The sequence below is a fragment of the Cavia porcellus genome, unplaced genomic scaffold, assembly GCF_034190915.1.
Source record: "Cavia porcellus strain 051 isolate PalLab524CR breed Dunkin Hartley unplaced genomic scaffold, mCavPor4.1 scaffold_21, whole genome shotgun sequence".
In the NCBI taxonomy this organism is placed as follows: Eukaryota; Metazoa; Chordata; class Mammalia; order Rodentia; family Caviidae; genus Cavia; species Cavia porcellus.
Genome location: NW_026947504.1, coordinates 27,618,372 through 27,642,404, shown reverse-complemented (window position 1 = coordinate 27,642,404; position 24,033 = coordinate 27,618,372). Strand labels below are relative to the sequence as shown.

Sequence of the window (24,033 nt, the reverse complement as noted above, 5' to 3'; positions counted from 1 at the left end):
CCACAGCAGTACTTCTGCCACCCACCCTCCACCATCTTGTCCCTTCTCCCCCTCTCTGCCATCTTAATCCTCCACTCACCTGCTTCCATCTTGGTGCCCCTCTCATCTGAAGGTATCTTGTCATTCCTCTGCCTTTCCCTCATCTCCTTCTTTCTCCAACCTGCCATCTTCTCACTCCTCCCTGTGCTGTGTCCGACAGCATAGCACAGCACGGCCATTCTGTGAGCCCTCCCTTGTGTCACCAACTTCTGGCCCCTTCCAACATCCTTCCTGGTGGCATTCCCCACACCTACTGCTTCCCTTTGCATTGTGGCTGGTACTGAAGGCTTATTCCACATTTATGATCCTTTCTTTGTTGCTGACCTTTCCCAAATATCCTATTGTGTGTGCTCCTCTGCTGACCCTTATAAATACATCAAAGAGCTTGAATATGTGATTGAATTCTATGATTGAACCTACAGTAATCTGTATTTTATTCTTATTTCCCTGCTTTTTACTCAAGAAAATGTTGAACTGTGTCAGGCAGTTCAAGATGTAGCAGATGAAGAACATCAAGCAGTCTTCCTGTGGGCTGCCAGAATTCATGAAGACACAGCCAGATACACCCCTCTAAATGTGCTGCAACCATCAAAAGGCTTACTTCCTGGGGATGGCCAACATGGGAAAGAACACACAGTGAGATTTACCCTTGTGCAATGCTGGCATCATCAAAAGGCTTGCTTCCCATGCAAGGTCAGCCTGTGCAGGCAGGGACACAGAACCAGACCCACACCTGCACACCAGCAACCACCATCAGAAGGCTTGCTTCCTGCATGCAGTCATCAAGGGCAGAGAGATGCAGCCAGATATGCCCAGTACCTGCAGGTTTCTGTTGGAGACCTTTGCTTCCTTTGTGCAGCCAGCAACCACTAGGAGAATCAGAGAAACACACTCTTGTGTGCCTGCCACCTTCATGGGAGTCCCAGTGTAGACACAAATGCTGAGAGAAGCAGCAGCCCTGCCACCACACAACCCTGGCCAGTGGGGAAGTCTCAGTGTAGCTGTATGGGTCTAGAACAGCCTAACCCATATCTTGATTCCACCTGTGGAACTTATGTTCAAAGAAACTCAGTGCCTGGCCCATTCTCCCACACTATGGAACAGCAATCAATGAGGGAAGCACCTGTGACCCCCAAAACTAGCTTTTTAGGATGAACCTAGGAGAATGTAAATACAAAGGAACAAAAGGCAGCTTTGGACCTCTAAACTACACAGAACAACTCTGGGAGATAGTTGTTCAAAGAAAATGGAAGTCAAACACATGAAATCTCCGAAAGTATAGAAAGTGAAGTAAAGAAACAATTTCCTGAGATGGTAAGTGTAATAAGGTCAGAAATAATGTCTCAGGTAAAAAAAAAAAATCACAATCATAATGAAATAATTGCTAGGCATATCTGAAGAAGACATAGATAAAAACAAGTGCATAGAAAAATCATAGAAACATCAAATGAACAATATAGAAGGGGATTATAATGCATGAAACTGACTTGAAGAGATATCCAAGAAATTAAAAAGTTGGATGAAAGCTGGAAAAACTGCTTGAAAGAGACTGAAGATAGACTTTTAGACCTTGAAGACAAGAGTGTGGCTAACAATCCTGCAAACAAAGATTTCTCCAAAACAACAAGGAACCAGGAAATAACTCAGTGACCTCCTCTAGCTAGTTTCTCTTCCCATTTTAGAAATTATTTTCACTGTATATGAAAATTAAAAATCCAACAAGAATGGAACTATTAAATGCTATTGATCAATTCACTGACAATATATGCAAACATTAAATTCAAATATGCATAAAGTTGTTTAAGAAAAGAACACTGTAAACACAGCAAAATGTGTACAATTGTTTTTACATTTAATAATCAATATTAAATATTAATAAAATATCTAAATTAACAACTGATTAAAATTATTACTAAGCAAGAAATACATGAATTGATGAAAATTCTGCAGAATTCACAGCAAGTATCGGTTTGTCTTTTAACAAAACAGCATGTTGGCAGTGTAAACAAAATCTTGAAGAAATAAAAGATACAGTAAAGAGGACAACTGAAGAATCACAAATCATATGCAAAAAATATAGGGGATTCAAAAACACAAATATGGATTCAAAATTTTGTTCAATTGATTCAACAAGTAACTGCTCCCTAATAAAATATCAAGTACATTAAAATGATAGACAAAATTGTTTTTTTGCAATAATGATAAGTTCTAAAATAACTCAGGTGTAAATATCAGTAGAAAAACATTGTAATAATTTGTGTATTAAATACAAACCAAGAGAAAGACATGTTTATACAAGTATCATGTTAGGAAATGAAAAATAAACAAGATAGACCTCAACAAGCACTACTATAAAAATTCACTGTAATACCCTACAGAAATTTCCTGAATTTGACACAAAAAGACAAAAACAAAAAGATTTATGACAAAATTTACACAACAAGAAATTCCAGACTAATACGCAAAGTCAAAAATTGATTTTTTCAGTTGTTGTTAACAGTAAGAATATTATAGGAAAAAGTTGTTTACTGATGTAGACTACATGTGTGAATCTAATAACTAACATCAGATTTGCGCTGGAAGCACTATGCTTTACAAGTGACTCTTTTTTTTTTTTTTAAAACTAAGAAGGTTTCTTGTTTACCAGAATGTGTTTTATCTCTGAAGTGATGCAGAGAATTTATCTCTGGTCTTAACAAAATAATGTAGCACTTAGGGACAAAGATGCAGCCCAGAAGCCCTGCTCCAGAGGCCGAGATGGAGAAGACCTCCATGGCCACTATCACCTTCCCTTTGCTGCTGTGATACACAGGGAGGAAGGTGACCCACACACTGCAGAATGTCAGGAACTTGGCTTCATTGAGGGTGTCAGGCAGGTTCCTGGCTGGGAAAGCCACCATGAAGCTGAGCAGGGACAGGGAGCCTGGTATCCTAGGACACAGTAGAAGACAGACAGTGATGGAGCCCTTCTTGCACATGATAATGTGGCCAGGTTCAGAGTGTGCATTTGTGTCAATGTAAGATGGTTTTTGTCCCCATCCACACTCTACAGAGAGTGAATTGGACGAAAGTACAAATGGGGATGATGTAGTTTGGTGCCCCTGATACCAGCAACTGCCTCATCCTTCTCCCTGGAGCACTGACCTTAAAGAACAGCACCACAGTAATGGTTTTGGCCAAGACAGCGGAAACAGCCACAGTGAAGACAACTGCAAATGTAGTTTGCTAGAAGATGCAGGTGGCTATGTTGGGATGGCCAATGAAGAACAGGGCACAGAGGAAACAGAAGGTGAGGGAGATGAGCAGGGCATAGCTGAGAGTATGGTTATTGGCCTTGACAATGGGAGTATCTCGATTCTTCACAAAAAGCCGAAGGACAGCAACTGTGATGATAGTGAGACCCAGGGCTGTCCCAGCCAACATCTTCCCCATGATGTCTTCATAAGCTAGGAAAGTCACCAACTTTTGAAGGTAATGGGCTTGCTATGTTGTGGCATATTGGTCATCAGGGCACTTCACACATTGCTCCGTATTTACTGAGACATTCAAATTGTCATTAGTCAAAGTTCATTAATTCTCCGCCATTCACTCAACCATTTGCAGAATTTCATAGGGCTTCCTAATAAAAACTGGGTTGTTTTGTTTCTGTTTCATGTGGCCAGGTTCAGAGTGTGCATTTGTGTCAATGTAAGATGGTTTTTGTCCCCATCCACACTCCACAGAGAGTGAATTGGACGAAATTGTCATTAGCCATTTTCATTTTTTTTCATTTAAAAGAATTTTCTTTCAATTTCTAGACAAGAATCCTGAATACAAACCTTTGTAATGAGTTATATCAACTTGTGCTTCAAAAATTTTTACATTTTGAAACAATCTTAATCATAGCATTGCCCTTTCTGTCTCAGCCTCCTGGAGTGCCTGCATACCAGTTTTGCATCAACATGCCCAGCTTTTCATTTGATTTTCTAGACACCAAACAAAGGAATGTTATATTTATAATCTTGCCCTTTACAGTTCTATATTTTCACAGAACAATAAAATATATATCTGTCTCTAGCTAACCTGTTAATTCATGCTTTACAGATTTGTTCAGTTAATAGCTACTTAAGAAACCCAAATAATTTGCTGTGTTTTAGAACTACAATGAGATTTATATACTGTCCAGTAGGATATGTTCTCCCCCCCATGAAAGTTTGAGGCTTTCTTGAAAAATTATGTTTTAGTTTGCATAACAATTACATAGTACATATAGAACAAATTGTAAAATGTTAACATCCTCCCATTGTTGAGCATTTCCATCCATGAACATGCTTTCTTCAGGTATTTCAGTTTTATTATTAGAAAGATATTTTGGACTTGTACAGGAGAGTATTCTGTACTTTTAGAGGACTTTTTAATTTTATAAGCATATCACTAATACTTGAAGATTTCTTAAATGTGACTTTGTGTAATATCTTTGAATGGGTAATGACTTATGTATAGCAGTAGATTACTTTTCATTTTACGTTTAACCACTAAAGGTTCAATTATTAATTCATGTGTGCTTTATATTTACAAACCAACACTGTATAAAATTATCTCAGATATATTCTTATTTCCCATACTTGATTGGTGTTACATGTTTTTCAGAGTGTTTTGTATCAGCAGGGACATGTAACGTATCTGGTAGAAGGAGGGACAAGGAGTATTGTATTGTGACATTTGATTTCATAATTTAACTGCAAAATGTGTGATTTACTTTAGAGTTGTATAAATATTATTTGTACTCTATGCAGTTTTTTCCTATCCATAATTTATTAAGTGTTGCTTTTGTTTATTTGTAAGTCATGGAAAGTATTTCAACTTTATTATATTTTCTTCATTCATTGATACCATTTCTATTTTTTATAGACACAGAACACTAAATTATATTTAATAGACTGAATTTGGTTATGGGTTCTCTATTTAGAACATAAATGTCAGTTTGGGATACATTATGCCAATTTAGTTCCCAAAGAAAAGTGGTCTGTAAATTTAGCTTCTTATAATGATGTTGTCAGCTCTCGGCAACATCGTGTAGCCTTTCTCTCTCTTTTAAAAAATACTAATGTGTACATGTTTCCAGTACATAATGATCCATTCACTCAGGGAATTGGTACATGTGCATAACACATTTTAATTCTTTTTCTCCTCTACTTTCCTTTTATGGTGCCAGCTTCTAGTTCATTTATCTTGTAAGTCCTTACACATTTTATTGCTGTATATACAGATGCGCCCAACACTCCTAGAACAAGTGACATATAAAACATATAAGACAACTATCCTGTCAACATGTTTAGATAAACTGTCAATGCTGGATTATAGTAATTCTATCTCCCTTTGCTTTTTCCTCTTCATTACTTCTAATTATGTTCTTACATGTTCAATTTTTCAAATGAGAGAAACTATGCAATATTTCCACTCTTGTCAGATATAATTCACTTTACATTATGGTCTCAAGATGCATAAGTTTTCATACAAATGAGTCAAATTTATCTTTCTTTATGACAGAGTAATGGTCTATAAAACTCAGGTTTTAGATATCCTCTTAACATAACTGATTGTGTCACTTTTTTACTTTCTCTGAAGGAGTAAATCACCATTAGCATGCTACTTTAAGCATTAAAATTTCACTAGGGGTACATTTTTTTCAGCTTTGAATATTCATATCAGTTATATTTATTAAATTTTATTAGTGCCTAATAATTTTATGAAATAGTAGGTTTCACTGTAATATTGTCTACACATATAGTAATATGTTTTCCCAGTTTTTCCTTGCCTTACACACCCTCCTACCTACTCCTTTCCCTTTCTCCAGTAACAGACTCCCTTCCATTTTATACCATCGGTGTTGATCTCAAATATCCAGGAAAATGAGTGATACTTCTCTGAATGAGTCTGGTTTATTTCATTTACATTAGGATCTCCAGTTTCGGTATTGTTCTGAAAATGTCACAATTGAATTTTACTTTATGACTAAACACATTAATGTGCATATATAATACATGTCTTTACTGACTTTCTAATGACATCTTAGACTGTTTCAATATATTGGCTGCTATGCATTGTGTACAATGAACATACACATGAAAGTATGTCAGTAGAATGCTGACCAATTCCTTACTGTGTATACTATGGATGACATAAATGGGAGTAGTTTAGAGAGAGTTTCTTTTAATATGTAATACATATAAAATATTTTGGAGAAATATTAAACTAGTAATCCATATTTGTTAATAGCATTTGGTCAATTTGTTTTATTTTACCTTAGAATTCTCTTGCTATTTCCTGTAGTCTGTGGGTTTCAATTAATCATTCAAATAGATTGGTATAGAACAGTGAACTATAAACTACATATTCATAAGGTAAATTTCCATACATCTGAAAAAATGGCAAAATTTTTAGTTATGATATTTTTTGAAATGTGTTTTCGTCAACTTCTTGTAATGTATTCATTGTTGTCAATTATTCTTTTTTTACTAGAATCAACTTTGGTTCTGTTGAGTTCTTTATTAGTGTTTTAATTTCGTAAGCATTCCTTTGGTTTCAATTTTCTCTTTGTTATCTAGTTTTCAAAAATATTTCAAATGCAAACTTGGTTTTGAATAACTGAATATTCATAGTAGCACATAAGTATAATATAAAATAGGCATTTGTCACTGAAGTAGTTTTTGCTTCAATGTTAATATTTGATAAGTCATTCAAGTACAGATGCTTGTTAATTTGTATTTTAAATTATTATATGAGAAACAAAATTTTTGAGACTTGTTATTTAGAAACCAGTAGTATAAACAACTTAATACAATGTATGACACACTGAAACTTCATAGCTAATACATATTCAAGTTTATATAAGTTACATGGTCAGTCTTGATAGATTTCAAATGAAATTTGAAGTCATACTAAGTAGGTTTTAAAATGAAATCACATGTCAATTGTTAAAGCAAATTAGAAAATATCCAGTACAAAGCTGAGTCTAGCAAGTCATGCTTTTTTGTCATCTACTGTTTCCAGTCATTCAAAATTCTGAAGTTGTGTGATTTAGTAACTTTACTATAAACTGTCCCTATTCTCACCCTAATATTATCTGTGTTTTAAGGACATAGAATTTAATTTTTAGCCTTTTGAATAATACACAAATAGGAAATAGCCATTTGGACCACTTCTGCTAATCCTAAGCAAGAATTTATGTCATTTTAATTCATCTTGGTATAATAATGGACGAGCCAGTTTCTCATCTCTGCTACAAAACACCTGGCATGCAGAATTTAGAACAAGAGATTTTATTGTGGCCCAGATTTTTAGTCCATAGTCAGTGGGCTAAAGACAGAAATGGCAAAGAAGAAGGATCAGGACAAGGAAAAGCTTTTCAGCCCATGGAAGCCAACAATACAAAGAGAAACAGAGCATAGTGTGTGTGGTGGAGACTCCTCCTATGAAATCTCTCTGACAGTCTCCTAAAATATAGACCCCATCACTCATTATATCCCTTAGACTGAATGCATATCATCCAGCAGCTCTGTAGCAAAAACTATGATTCAAGATGTCACTACTTCCCCTACTGATGTGTGACTTCTGGTACAGCAGAGCTAACAGCTAGTAACTGATGTCATAGTGTACTCCAGGCATGTACCATATTAAAGATCTATCTCTGTTTCAATTCAAGCACAATTTCTGAACACCTGCATTCTGTCAAGTTCAGTGCTAGGTTCTGAAAAGTAAGGAATTCTAGGCCTTCATCTTCAATGTAGTCAAAATAAGGTTTCAATCATATGCATAACTTATTTAATAATGCTATATGTTAAGCTTTATGGTGAAGATGGAACTCAGAGGGGATAGAAAGGGAGAACCATTCTCATGAGAAAATATTTTCAGTAGGTCTAGAAAAGCAACTCAATAGTTTGGGAGTGCTTTGTGCACTTGTAATCCCAGCTACACAGTATTCTGAGATAGACAGGTGAAAAGTTGCAAGATTTGTCTCAAAATAACAACAAAAGATATGGAGATAAGGCTAAGGGTGAGGGAAACACTTGTTCCAATCCTCATCAATGTTGGAAGAAAAAGGAAATACAAAAAAAGGAAAAATGAATCTATGAGTACATATATAGAGAGGAAAAGAGAATGTACTGAGTTAAAGAAATAAATTTCCACTTGACAGGAGAAATAATTTTGTCATCGCTGTCCTTTGGAAGTCTTTTTTCCATTTCTTGGATGGATGGGGTGAATATGAAATGAACATGGAGAATGTTGCAAGGCCAACTCTTGCCAGTGTGATTGCTGATCTCATTTTTGGGCAAGGGGTGCAATCAGAACAGGCAGGTTTTCCCTCCTGAGAGGTCTTCCTGAATCCACAATGACAACTCTCACTGCATACAGAGTGGGGCATCTGAAGAAAAAATTTAGGTTGCTGAGTTCTTAGAAATGTATCAATGCTTTAGAACTGGAAAGAAAAACAATTTATATACGTAAATAGTATTACATATATGTATGTGTGAGTGCCATATTTAATGACATAAAATTAATTTATAAACATTTACAAAATATAACTAAATGAGAAAATTGAAATTTTTGAGTGCCATAGTTTCCCATTACCTAAAACTTGGCATGCAAAATCTACAGCAATGTTTTGGTTATTTGTTGTTACTGAAGTGCTTTATAATTATATCCAATTATACCTCTGCAATTCCTGTGGCTCACTCAATCACATCATCAGATAAAGACACATCAGATAAAGACAGTTGCTGGTCGTGTGGCACATGTGGGGTAAATGTTCCCAATTTGACCTTAAGTCTAAGGCCTTCTGGAAAATTCCAAAAGGTGAGAATATCATACTGTACATCCACTTTGCTTCTGTCATTCAAATTTACTTGGCCTCCAGCAGGATTGTTAAATTGAATGTTCTTCAAAATTGGGTAGAACTAAAAGAAAAATCACTCTCAGCTGATCAGGACTTCAATATTAAGATACAAATGAAATAGGGAAAGTTCCTAATTATCTTCAATTTTTATTACATAATGCAACATTGACATGGGTATTTAATAAAGTAGAATAAATGAAGTGTCACGCAAGACAAAATATTTCATTTTTCCTACAATGCCAATAAATCTCAGGAGAAAAATTTTATCCAAACTAACAAAATTTTCATGCAAGTTACAAAATAAGTCTAAGACATCTCAGCAGTTTTAGATCTCGTGTTTCCACAGATTGTAGTTACAAAATGAACTTTTCACAAGCACAAAGCATTGTAGCATGAAGTGAGAAATTCAAGATATTATATTTAATATAGAGTTTAACACTATTTTAATTCAAGAATACAAAGACTTCTTTTATACTAAAGCTTATGGAAAATATTTAGATTTTATATTAAGTATAATATCTGAATAGCCATATTCATGTTTTAGATAAAAGCAATGATCTGTTCTCATATTGATTTTTTCTATGCCAGTTCTTTCTTGCTAAGTGCCCACTCCTACAAAGTTCAAGTTTACCTCCTTAGCATGACCTAGTATGGAATCACTCGTACTTTTGGATAAGGTTTTCTAAACTTCTCAGGCACCTTGATTACATTGCATGCTATTACAAAAAAGATGATTACCTGCCAGGGGGAAAACACTGTCACTTTCTTGTTTTCCATCAATGACGTTTGTGCTTGTTGAAGAAGCATGTCATGGAGGGCTTGAGCCACAGCATACACAGCATTGTGTACATTGTGACTCCAATCAGTCATGGTTGTGTCAAAATGATTCATAGGCAGCCATGCTAAAGAGGCATTGGGTGTGCAGTCTTTCAATGAACAGTCAGCATTGGAGAATGAGCAGTGGAAATTATTAAACCAAAAACTAGTGAGGTAAAAGCCTTGTGGGTATTTGAAAGGGTAAGCATCTTGGACAAAAGTTTTGAAACCAGAAATTGTTAGAAAGAATGAGAGTTCCATGGAATGAATTGAAGATGAATTTTTTCCCAGTCATGTCAGCATGCCACTGTGAGTTTGTCACCCAGACTTTTCTTGTTACTAAGTACTGCTCTATGTAATAGCTGACATGATTTAGGTAATCAGTATCATAGTAAATGATCACCACATTTATTTGTGATGTCTCCTTGGTCAAAATAACATATTGATTTGCAAATCCTATATATGATACAAGAGGAGATGTGACTATTTTCACAAATGCTACACAGATTCTGTTTCTGACCATCTCTCCTGTCATATCTGAGAGAAACTGAAATCCTTTGTAACCTTCCATAATGACCAGTCACACCCAGGCCCATCTGAAATGAACCAGCAAGGACATCATTGCAAGGACCAGAGATGTGTCCTTAGGGGCTGCCTGATAGAAGGAAACTGTCCATTGTCTCTTAGCATTGGATCAAAAGACCCAAATGTTACCTAAAGGGAAAGAAAGTTGGAAGGAGTGTAAGGAAAATGTTGACAAAGCACAAGCTCAAACCTGGAGAACACTAAATAACAGCAGGAAGGCATTGAAGGAGATACTATTCATACAGTCTATTTATCTCACTTAACAAAAGCTTTTTAGAAAAGAACTACAAGGCACAAATTGTTAGGAAGAATTTTTGTTTCTTTCTCCTCCTATTTTTCTATAGACAAAAAACCCTTCTGAGCAAATCACTTAGTTTTTTTTTTTTATCTTATGTATTGAAATTTCATCGTGGTTAAGATGCATTTTAACCAGGATCCTTCTTTCACCCTGTTTAGTCATCTCAGAATGTCCCCTTCCAAACTTTGGTTTTATATTTCCTAATCTCCCTCATCCTCACCTGTGGAAACTTACAGAGCTCCAGGAAGGTTCTGACCTGAGCAGAAGCTGCCATGATGTTCCTGTTAGCACTGCTGCAGACTTGCTTTTTCTCCTACAGGAGTAATTAGGGATGTCACTCTGTCCTGTGAGCAAAATGAGAGAACTCTCCAGCATAACCCAGTGACTATAAAGGAAATTATGAAACTCATATCCCAGAGACATGTTTAGCAAAAGATGAGGAATCTTGTTGATCTGTTCTATGGTGAATATGAAGGCTAGAACATTCTGGTGGCTGTAGGGCATGTGCCTGCATAGAGACTGTAGAGGTCTTTATTGTAAACATTTAATCTATTGCAATCCAGTGCCATAGCATTTACAAACTGAATGCTCAACTTCTTCCCCTAAATTAATGTTTTACAAACTGAGACATAAATGTTACATTATTAGTGGTCTTGTTTTGGGAGTGTAATTAGGGTCAGATGATAACTAAGAGGATTTCTAATGACTAAGCTGGCTGTCTCAAAAGATTTCAGGACAATTGCTTCATCTTCCTGCTATAGGAGTATGCATTGGTCAGACAATCACTGATGAGCAAAAAGATGATGTTTTTGCATTTTCTTAGCCAAAACTGAGATGTTTATAATTATCATTTTAATTATTCAGTTGAAGTATATTTTTATACAGCAGTCAAAATTCAGGTGATAGTCTAACTATGGCTATACAACCAGAAAATTAATTCCATCTTTTGTAGAACTAGTCCTCATGTAGTCTTAGGTTTTATAGTTAACACATACCAAGCACTTCATAGTCTAGCAATGATACATGATTCAACATGGAAATGGAAGTAGCAAAAAAGAAGGAAAATAATGTTAAAGGAAACATCTATGGCACATTAAGAAACTTGACTGGGGGGTGAATATGATCTGGTGATAGTCTGAAATTGTGTTACCAAACTTCTGCCTCATCAAAGTAATGCATCTGAGCAAAAATACCTCAGTGCAGGAGGTATTCCAGTCCTAGACTCACACTATACTAAAAAGCTACTGTGATAAAAAGCATGGTATTGTCAAAAACAGACTTGTAGACTGATCAAACAGAACAGAAAATGCAGAAACAACCCTAGGTACACTTACTCATCTTGTCTTTGATGTGGACTAACTCTTTTCATTTGATGAAAGATACTATATTAAATAATTACTGCTGGGAAAACTGACTATAGACATAGCAATGGTTGAAGTGGTGGAAAGTATATATACATATATATGACAGAGAAGCTAAGAAATTATTAAGGAAATATTTGAAACATAGTCGATTCAATTATTAAAACATAATGCAAATAAAGCCATATCATGTGTTTTGCAAAGATCCATTTAGAGCAGTTGCTTAAGGTAAATACTAAGGAAATAAGATTCTTATCATGATCCACTAAAATGTACATTATTGTATTTCTATATCTTCATTTGATACTAAAAATAAAGGTTTATTTAAAAAATAGACATAAGTTTGAGCCCTATCAATTTGCTTCTCAATATTCACTTGCTTTAATCAGAGACCATGAACGTGTATATTTGAAATTTAGGAAGTTGCAAATTGTGTGAAAAGATGAATTTTATCAATTTTACAGGATATAAGATGGGGGCACATAAATTTTCTTGAACCTGTTGGTGTATAAGTCAAAATATGATGTATAAGGAACATGATTTACAACACATAGAAACAGTACATCCCACTTCAAATGTAGTACATATACGTGGGTGCAGAAAAGTCTGATATATTATTTGGACTATTTTAATTATTTCTGAATACATGGGCCCTATCCTCCTGTAAAATATTAAACTTATTTTTGCAATATATTATTGATATACAGAGAAAATATATGCAATTTTCATTCAAAACTTTTCATTTTGCTTATGGTTTTAGTAAAAATAAAATTATCTGATGTTTCCCTTAGTAATTCTTCCCAGTCAGTAAGTTGATTTGGACACTAAGGGTTGTGCCCTTATTAAATAAAATCCTTACTATTATCAAAAAATGCAACGATTATTTTTTAAAAGGTTTGATTTTACTTGACAGTAGAGTTCTTTGATCCACCTGCTCCATATTTCTGCTACTTTATCATTGTCTGAAAACCATATTCTACAGCATAGCAGAATTAAAGCTCATGGAATGTCACATCAGTAAGTGAAACAGATAGCAGAGATTGCAAATTCTATGAAGGAAAACACACCTGCCATGTACAATATGACCTTCCTGTTCTGCAAGGTGCTCCAGAGACCTAGGTAGAGAGGATGTTACAGTCAGGTAATATAAACAGATCAATATAAACAGATCTCAAAAGCCATGACATAATGAGGAAAAGTGTCCAGCAGCAGAAGTGTCAGCTGGCATTGGTATGAGAAAGAAACAGATGCCACCTGTGGAAGTGAGAGGTCAATGTTTCCTCCCCTACCATTATTGCTCGCAATTCAGCATCTGATAAAACCCAATCAGTCCTTGTGTCAGTAACATCCCTGTCCCATGCAGGGACACAATGAATTTGTTAGAGTCCTCTGATTGTGTACAAAATCCAGTAATTACCTGTATGTCAGTGTCTGAGAAGATGGAGTGCCCATGCATGTATGTGAAGTCTGGAAGCTGAAAACCTCACATACTAATTATTCCTTATTCTTGCCCTGGTTTGCAGGTCTGGGGGTCATAGAGGACACACTGCAGAAAGCCATGATGTGCACATTATGAGATAGTAAGAGTATCTACAGTACAAGTCTCCTCTAGCGGGAGGCTTATGAGTCACAGTGCATGCTCTGTAGTCATGTAAGATATTTAATTAGTTACTAAAGAAAAGAAGGCTCAGTATTGTATACTTGGTGTATTTGTTATCCAAACAAGTTTAGAGTTCATTTTTAGATCTTTTCACCATTTGAGAGTCGTTTACTATGTTTGATAGAATTTATCTCTAGCTTTATTTGATCTAAAATAGTTCTTTTCACTTTTTTGTCTTATATATAGGGGAAATATTAAAAGAGAACCACCAATGCATGTCACACTGTGTCTTAATGGTTCACATTAATGATTATTGGACAGGAAAAATCCACAGAGAATGTATATTTTCTTTTTAAAATTACGTTATGAGCAAATACTATCATTTTGTTTCTTTCTATGTGATGTTCAATTTGAATACTTTTTAATCTTTATTATTCCACAGTTATCCAATGTAAGGCTTCTTTTCCATTTTGCAAACAGTGCATAATCTGGAGGGTGAATATTTGAAAGCAGGCATCTGCCTCCCTGTGTGTCTGGAGGACTGTGGATATCTCAGCAAGCAGGGGAGCATCGCAGGTTCCAGAGGTCCCGTGGCCTGTGGTAAGTGCTCAGTGCACTCTGCCCAAAGCCCAGACTGTTTGGCACCCTCCAGGCTTCCGGGTGCAGTGAAGTGGATAAATGGGTTTCAGGCATCTACATCCACCTCCCCATTCCAGCTGCGCTTGGAGAACTGTGGAGTTTCCAGCAAGTAGGTGGGCGCACACTATCCCCGGAACCCAACCTATTTGGGACTCCTGCACCTCACCATCTGTGTGCAGAGGAAGGGCTGGGCGGATCTGGGGCACTTGCATCTGCCTCCCCATGTGTCTGGAGGACTGTGGATATCTCAGCAAGCAGGGGAGCATTGCAGGTTCCAGAGGCCCCCGTGGCCTGTGGTAAGTGCTCAGTGCACTCTGCCCAAAGCCCAGACTGTTCGGGACCCTCCAGGCTTCTGGGTGCAGTGAAGTGGATAAGTGGATGTGAGGCATCTACATCCGCATCCCCATTCTGGCTGCACTTGGAGAACTGTGGAGCTTCCAACAAGCAGGTGGGCGCACAGCGTCCTTGAAGCCCAGCTTATCTGGAACTACGGAGTTCTAAACAGGCAGAAGAGGGCCATTGATTCTACAGGCCCAGTGGCTTGGGGTAACTGGTTGCCAGAGTCTCAGGAGCTGCGAACATAGTAGGGGATTTCCAATAGACCCTTTGGAAGCTTTCAAATAACACTTGAAACAAAGAAATATAGGAAAATGACAAAATGAAAGACCAAATTACAACCTCAAACCTCCAGCCCATCTCAAGAAACCCTAGGAGCGATGTATATAGAAGAAAATATATGCCATTCACCTCAAATATCAGACATAATAGCTACTGAAATTAACAAGCAACTCCAGTAATCTTTAAAGGAATTCAAACTCGAAATAATCTCCCAGGTAAAAGAAGAAATGATAAAAGAAATGAAAGAGATTCTGAATATATCTAAAGAAAACACAGTTAAATATTGGAGGAACTAAACAAAAAGATAGAATTCCTAGATGAGCAATATAAGAAACAAACAGAATACATAAAGCAGATGCACAAAGATATACAGGAAATAAAAAACTCCACTGAAAGCTGTAAAAACCACCTCAGTGAAAGTGAAGATAGAATTTCAGACCTTGAAGACAGGATTGCAGCTAGTGAACAGGAAAGGAAAGATCTTTTAAAAATAACAAGGAATCAAGAAACAACAATTCAAGAACTGCAAAATGATGCAAGGAAAAATAACATAAGATTGATAGGGATTAATGAAAAAGAAGGAGACAACATAAAGGATGTCAAGACAGATCACTTATAAAGGAAAACCTGTCAGAATCACAGCAGACTTCTCAGCACAAACAATAAAGTCAACAAGAGCATGGAGTGAAGTATTCCAGATCCTAAAGCAAAATGATTTCCAACCTAGACTGATGTATCCTGAAAAACTATCAATCAAAATTGATGGTGAAATATGATACTTCCATGAGAAAGAACAGCTGAAAAACTTCATGAACATCAAACCAACCCTGCAAAAAATATTGAAAGACAGTTTAGATACACAAAGGAAAAAACCACTAAGCAAAGCAGATAATTAAACAGAACAGAAAGATAAAGATGCAACAGCAGATAGATAACATGTCAACAATAAACCAGCATTTAACAGTAATAACCATTAATGTAAATGGTCTCAATGCACCAATCAAAAGAAAGACTAGCAGAAAGGATCAAGAAACAAAATCCAGCCATATGCTGTTTACATGAAACCCATCTAACCCAGAAGGACACTCACAGACTGAAAGTCAAAGGATGGAAAACAATACTTCATGCAGCAGGAATCCAAAAAAGGCAGGAGTAGCCATTCTGTTTGCAGACAACATGAAATTTAAAGCAACAATGACCATAAAGGACAAAGAAGGTCACTACATACTCGTACGGGGAAAACTCCAAGAGGAAGAGATAACTATCTTAAATTTATATCCACCAAATTCCAGAGCACCCAGTTATATAAAACAACTATTAACAGAAATGAAAACTCAAATTATCAGTAACACAATTGTAACAGGAGACCTTAATACGCCATTGACACCAAGGGACAGATGAACCAGATAGAAAATGAGCAAAGAAATAACAGAACAGAATCACACCTGTGAACAAATGGATTTGATAGACATATACAGAATGTTCCACCCAACAACATCAGAATACACATTCTTCACAGCAATACATGGATCATTATCTGAAATAGACCATATATTAGCTCACAGAACATATTTAAACAAATGCAAGAGAGTTGAAATCATCCCTTGCATGTTATCAGATCATAGCGCTCTGAAATTAGAAATTAATGATAAAAGATACTGCAAAAATCCCACAAACACCTGGAAACTGAATAACACACTCCTGAGTAATCCGTGGGTCACAGAAGAAATTAAAGTAGAAAGTAAACAATACCTACAAGAAAATGAAAATGCAGGTACAACTTACTGGAATCTGTGAGATGCAATGAAAGCTGTCCTCAGAGGAAAATTTATTGCACTGAGTTACCACATCAGGAAAACAGAATGAATACAAATAAATAACTTGATGCTACACCTCAAACAGCTAGAAAAAGAAGAGCAAGTCAAGCCCAAAGCCAAAAGAAGAGAGGAAATCATAAAAACTAGAGCAGAAATCAATGCAATAGAGACTAAGAAAACAATCCAAAGAATCAATGAATCAAAGAGTTGGTTCTTTGAAAGAATAAATAAAATCGATAAGCCCCTAGCCAACCTTATTTTAAAAAGGGAAGAAAAAGCTCAAATTCATGCAATAAGAAATGAAAAAGGTGAAATCACTACAGACTCTACAGAAATACAGAAGATCACCAACACCTATGTCGAAAACCTCTACTCTTAAAGGTTTGATAACACAGAAGAAATAGACAGATTCTTAGAAACATATGAAGTACCAAAGCTAGATCAAGAGGATGAAAAACTGTTGAATAACCCAATCTCTGTTAATGAAATTGAAAATGTAATTAAGTCCTTACCTACAAAGAAGAGTCCAGACCCAGATGGATTCACTGCAGGATTCTACAAGAAATACAAAGAAGACCTAATGCCGACACTACTCAAACTATTGAATGAAATCGAAAGGGAAGAAATCCTTCCTAAGTCATTCCTGGAAGCAAATATTACTCTAGTACCAAAACCTGAGAAAGACCCAACTAAAAAAGGGAACTATAGACCTGTCTCCCTAATGAACACAGATGCAAAAATCCTCAATAAAGTATTGGCAAATAGGATGTAGAAAATCATCAAAAGATTATACACCATGATCAAGTGGGTTTCATCCCAGGAATGCAGGGATGGTTCAACATATGTAAATCAATAAATGTAATCCACCATATCAATAAAGCCAAAATCACACGATCATTTCTATAGATGCAGAAAAAGCCTTTGATAAGGTCCAACATTCATTCATGATAAGAACTTTACAGAAAATTGGAGTAGATGGTCTTTACCTCAATATAATATAGGCCATTTATGACAAACCAACAGCCAGCATCATACTAAATGGGTAAAAAAATGAAAGCCTTTACTTTAAAATCAGGCACAAGGCAAGGATGTCCTTTATCACCACTCCTATTTAATATAGTACTGAAAGTACTAGCCAGAGCAATTAGACAAGAGAGAGAAATAAAAGGGGTAAAGATAGGAAAAGAAGAAGTTAATAATTTTATCATTGTTTGCAGAAGACATGATACTCTGCATAGAAGACTCCCTAACTCAATTGAAAGACTCTTAGATATAATAAATAAATTCAGTAATGTAGCTGGATACAAAATCAATACTCAGAAATCAGTAGCATTCCTATACACTAACAACAAAATCACAGAGAGGGAAATAAGAGAAACCACACTCTTCACACTAGCAAGCAAAAAAATGAAATATTTAGGAATTTTTCTTACAAAAGAAGTGAAAGACCTCTACAGGGAAAATTATAATACACTGAAAAAAGAAATTGAATATGATCTCAGAAGATGTAAAGACATCCCTTGCTCATGGATAGGAAGAACAAACATTGTGAAAATGGCCATTCTCCCAAAACTGTTATACAGATTCAATGCAATCTCAATATAAATACCATCAACTTGCCTTATAAATCTAGAGAAATCACTCTTAAAATTCATCTGGAACCATAAGAGTCCTAGAATAGTAAAGGCAATTCTAAGCAACAAAGGCAAGGCAGGAGGCATCACAATCCCTGACTTGAAGTTATAGTACAAAGCAACAGTAGTAAAATCAACATGGTATTGGAATCAAAACAGAGACAAAGATCAATGGAATAGATTAGAAGATACAACCACAACTACAAACACACTCAACCACCTTATCTTTGATAAAGGAGCCAAGCAGGTTCACTGGAAGAACGACGGTCTCTTTAATAAATGGTGCTGGAAAAACTGGCTCTCCATTTGCTGAAAACTAAAGCTAGACCCATGCCTATCACCATGTACTAAATTAAAATCTAAATGGGCCAAACATCTGAATATTAAAACAGAAACACTAAATCTATTGGAAGACAAATTGGGTAGAAACCTTGAAGACATCGGGGTAGGTAGAGAATTCGTAAACAGGACTCAAACCGCACGGGAAATACTTCCCAGAATCAATAACTGGGACCACTTGTTATTAAAAAGTTTCTGCATGTCAAAAGAAATCTCCAGCACAGTGAAATGAAAATCCACAAACTGGAAAAAAAATCTTAGTGAACTTCCCCTTAGACGAAGGACTCTGTCTAAATCATATAAAGAATTAAAAAAACTATGAAGAAATACAAATGGCAAATTAATACATGAAAAAATGTTCATCATCATTGGTCATTAGAGAAATGCAAATTAAAACCACACTGAGATTCCATCTCACTCCTGAAAGAATGGCCAGGATGACCAAGAACAACAAATGCTGGAGAGGCTGTGGGGAAAAAGGAACTCTCCTGCACTGTTGGTGGGAGTGTCGACTGGTACTACCTTTGTGGAGGTCAGTCTGGAGATTTCTCAAAAAGCTGGGATTGGAAGTACCATTTGTTCCAGCTATTCCACTTCTAGGCATATTCCCAGAAGAACTGAAAGCATCATACCACAGGGATATATGTGCACCTATGTTTATAGTAGCACAATTTATAATCAGCAGATCTTGGAAACAACCCAGGTGTCCATGAACTGAGGAATGGATACAAAAGTTGTGGTATTTCTATACAATGGAGTATTACTCAGCTATAAAGAAGGACCACATTGAGATATTTATCAAGAAATGGGCACAGCTTGAGACCATACCCATAAGTGAAATAAATCAATCTCGCAGGTGTGGATACTGAATAGTTTCCCTAATGTAAGTAATTATTCAAATATATAAAAATATGTGGTATTCATGATTCCCCATTATGTGGCCTTGAAGCCTTATAAAGTTTTCACTTATTAATTGGAATGGCTTTATTCTGGGCTTCTTGATATGGAAATATTTGAAGCTACAGTATATGAAGTTATATTCAAATATTTCAAGGAAAAAGACAGACACTATGGTAACTACTATTAAGTTGGGTTATTTGGTGATGAAGCACTAGGTTGCTGAAACAGTCATGCTTTGACCTGTATTGTTATGTTGTTATGTCCTCTTTTATCTCAATCTCTCCCTTATTCATTAAAAAATTACTTAGTTATTTTTTAGGATTTTTTAATTAAGGGGAAAAATTAATAAAATTAGCAGGATATATTATAGTAACTTTTTAAAATTTCCTATTAACTTGTTTTGAAGTCCTGTAATACTCCCACTATCTTGTTTTGACTGATTAGACCTTGTTCCATTCTGTACGATAGTATCAAGTTAAGGGTATAGGCAACTACTTTGAAGGCAATAAGTGTCACTAAGATGCCCATTATGGTTCGACTATTATCTCCTTTGGAAGTCCTGTAATTTTTACAATGTTTAAGTTTTACTGGTCTTGTTCTCTACTGTTTTGTTCAACTTTATAATACCTAATGAGATAGACAATTCTTTTTAAGGAATCAAGAAGCATTATGGTAACCAGTGTTGATAACCTGGTACTCTGTTTTTACATCATGTACTATGTCTATCCTTGGTTTTGACTGACAGCTTTGTTTTGCCATATTTGACTTTATTCTCTTCCAAGAAAAAGTAATAAGAACTAAGGAATAATAAAACCCAAAATGTGTAAATTTTGTTGTAAAAAAGAGAGGGAAAAAAGTGCTCTAAAGGATACAACTGCAAGTGTGTTTAGGGGTGTTAAATAGCTGACCATATTAATGTTTTTGGTTGGATCATTGAACACAACTGTTTGCAGTCTCACTGTTTGAATGTCCACTTTGTATGCTTTGATACTGTGACTAGAGCAGCTATCTCTAAGTTGATAATGTGTGATCTATCAACTGGTGATTTCTTACTGTTTTTTTTTGTAGTTCTGTATTACTTGTACCCTTACACTGCTTTGTTTTGTTTTGTTTTTTCTCTTTTTCCTTTTAAATAAAATTTAAAAAAAATGTTCTGTTCAGTCAAATTTCTGGAATCTTCACTATTATGTGCTTTTTGGGTAGATTTTATTTTCTTGTTTTATTTTTGTAAGACAAAGTTCTTCTTTGTAGCATAAACTGGCCTTAATCTTACTATGCAGCCTAGCATGGCTTTGAAATCACAGTGATTCTCCTGTCTTCGCCTGAAGAGTGTTGGGATCATAGGTGTGTGACACCATGCCTGGCCTGGTGGAAATTTGTTTTGATTATGTATAATTGAAGTCATATATGTCATTTATCTGTATGCCAGTTTTTTCATGTTTGGGATGTTTTCTGCCTTACTTTGGTGAATAGGTTTTTCATGTTTTTTCATTACTTTTTCATTGACTATGTTATTTTTGCATAGTATAGCAGCTGATAGATTAATTTTTCATGATCACTTTCTATTTTAAACAAATTTATAATTTCATTTTCACAAATAAAAATTATTTTAAATCTGATATTCTGTCCTCATGTTGGCTCATTCTGCTGTGTATCCCGTCAATGGAAATTTTAATCTCCTGGATATCTATTTGAAATTTTTTGGTAAATTACTTTCTTGTGATTGGGCATTTATGGTTTCCATCATTTTCCTGAGCTCCTCTACATTTTAATGTGTACTTTCACTGGAGTACTTTCACTTTATTATGCTCATCATCTCTGAAGTTATTTGAGAAATTGTTTTTGATTTGCATTTTTCTAGAGCCGTATTCATCTGTCTTGTTACTTCCACTGATAACACTTCAGCGAATGAAGGCAGGTAGGTTCTGAATCTCTCCACCTCACTGCCCTCTTGCTTGCCTTTGAGGAGCTGCGTATCTGGACTTGCATATGGCTATTGTGATTTCTCATTTTCTAGATTTTTTTATTTTAGTTTGGCTCCTGCATTGATGCTTGTAAACTGTTTATGGTGGGTATCTTTAAGGATAGTGTTTAGAATGCTTAGGAAGTGACTTTTTCTCAGAGATGTCTTCCAGTCATAGCTGGATTTTTGTGTCTTAAGTCTGTCCCACTGCTTCAAATTACTGGAGATGAGAAGTTGCCTGTTTCACCTACTAGATCCTGGTTCTTTGGCACTGGCTTGTAGTATTGTTTGTGATCTTTAGGAAATTTTCATCTTTGCATAAACAGAACAACAGCTGATTACTCCAGTCTTTTTCCCTTCCTGAGGTAGTACTGAAGTAGAAAGTTGCATGTTATTTCAACTAGTGCCATCTTGTCCTTGAGTATACTATGTCTCTGGGAGACTTCAAAATGAAGAAAATTATTTTATTTGTAGACAGCGTGGCCTCCTTAAAATCTTGATAATGGCCACTGGCCAGAGACAGATACCTTCAATTTTGCTACCCTTCATGAATTAATGAATTCTGCTACCATGATGGCAAATGGTCATAGATTCCTTACATCCATGACTTTTTTGTTCCCTAGGAATGTCCCTCCCTTACCCAGACATGTGAGGTAATCCAGGTGCTCTTGGCTCACTCCACATTGCCAAATCCCATACACCCAAAAACCTCACTGACCCTATAGATGATTTACATTCTATTCTCACTCTGCCACCCACAAGAATCTTCCCATTCTCTTTTGTCACAGTCTGTACCACCTCCATCTTCTCTATCTTTTCCTCTGTTTTTCTCCCCACATCCTCCTTTGATCTCTACTCCACTATCACCATTTTCTCCTCCAGCACACTATAGCAGTACTGGTACCATCCGCCCTCCACCATCTTGTTACCCCTCCTTATCTCTGCCTTATTCTTCTCCTTATCTGCCACCGTCTTGTTGCCCCTCTCATCTGCAGCCATCTTGTCATTTCTCTGCCTCTCCCTCATCTTCTTCCTCCTTCCACCCTCTGCCATCTTCTCACTCCTCCCTGTACTGTATTCTTCATCCTCCTTCCCACTGCCTTCCTGTGATTCCCTCCCTTCTGTCACCACCTTCCCAACCTCCTTTGTCCTGGCATTCCCCACACCCACTGCTTCCCCTTTCCAATGTGGCTGGCACTGAAGGCTTAGTCCATATTTATGATGCTTTCTTTATTGCTGAACTTTCTCATATATCCTACTGTGTGGGCTTCACTGCTGACCCTTATAAATACATCAGCATTTAATTTTTTATTTAATTCTATGATTTAACCTGCAGTGATCTGTATCTTATTCTTACTTCTACTCTGCCTCCTCAAGAAAATGATGAACTGTGGCAGGAAGTTTGAGATGTAGCAGATGAAGAACATCAAACAGGCTTCTTATGGGCTGCCAGTGCACATGGAGACACAGCCAGATACACCCCTCTGATCCTGTGGCAATCATAAGAAGGCTTACTTCCTGAAGACAGCCAGCATGGCCAAGGACACACAACCAGATTCACCCTTGTGTGAAGACTTGCTTCCTACAGTCACCCTACATAGTCAGGGATATGCAATCAGACCCAATCTTGCGCACTAGCCACCACCAGTGGAAGGCTTGCTTCCTGAATACAGCCAATAAGGGCAAGGAGATGCAGCCAGATATTCCCAGTGCCTGCAAGTTGCCACTGGAGATGCTTGATTCATTTGTGCAGCTAGCAACCAGGAAAATCAGAGATACACACTCTTGTGTGTCTTCTATCATCAGGGGAGTCCCATTGTAGACACAAAACTGATAGAAGCAGCAACCCTGTCATCACACATCACTGGCCATTAGGGAAGCCTCAGTGTCGCTGTATGTGTCTAGAAAAGCCTGTCCCATACTTTGATACCTCCCATGGAACTTATGTTCAGAGAAACCCAGTGCCTATCCCATTCCCCTACACTGCAGAACAGCAGCAAACTTGGGAAGTGCCTGGGACACCACAACTAGCATTTTAGGAAGAACCTAGGACAATGTAAGTATAAAGGAGCAAAAGGCAATCTCAGAGCTCTAACCCACACAGACCAACTCTGGGAGATATAGTTATCAAAGAAAATAGAAGTCACATTAATGAAATATCCAAAAGGATAGCAAGTGAAGTAAAGAAATAATTTCATGAGACTATAAATGTAATGAGGACAGAAATAATGTGTTAGGCTAAAAAAGAAATCAAACATAATGAAATAATTACTGAGCATACCTAAAGAAGACATAGATTAAAAATAGAAACACAGGAAAATCATATAAACCTTAAATGAACAATATAGGAAAGGCTTATAATGCATGAAACAGATTCAAAGAGATATCCAGGAAATTAAAAAGTCAGACAAAATCTGGTAAAACTGCCTGAAAGATACTGAAGATAGACTTTGATGTCTTGAAGATAAAATTTCATCTAGCAATCCTGAAAGCAAAGATCTCTTAAAACTACAAGGAATCAAGAAATGATTCAGTGACTTCCATCTAGT

The 24,033-nt window shown here is 36.3% G+C and overlaps 1 pseudogene; it reads right to left on the bottom strand.

The window, feature by feature from the left end:
* Positions 1 to 733: 733 nt before the first annotated feature.
* LOC100722927 (vomeronasal type-2 receptor 116-like) lies at positions 734 to 22,537 on the bottom strand (annotated as a pseudogene).
* Positions 22,538 to 24,033: the final 1,496 nt, after the last annotated feature.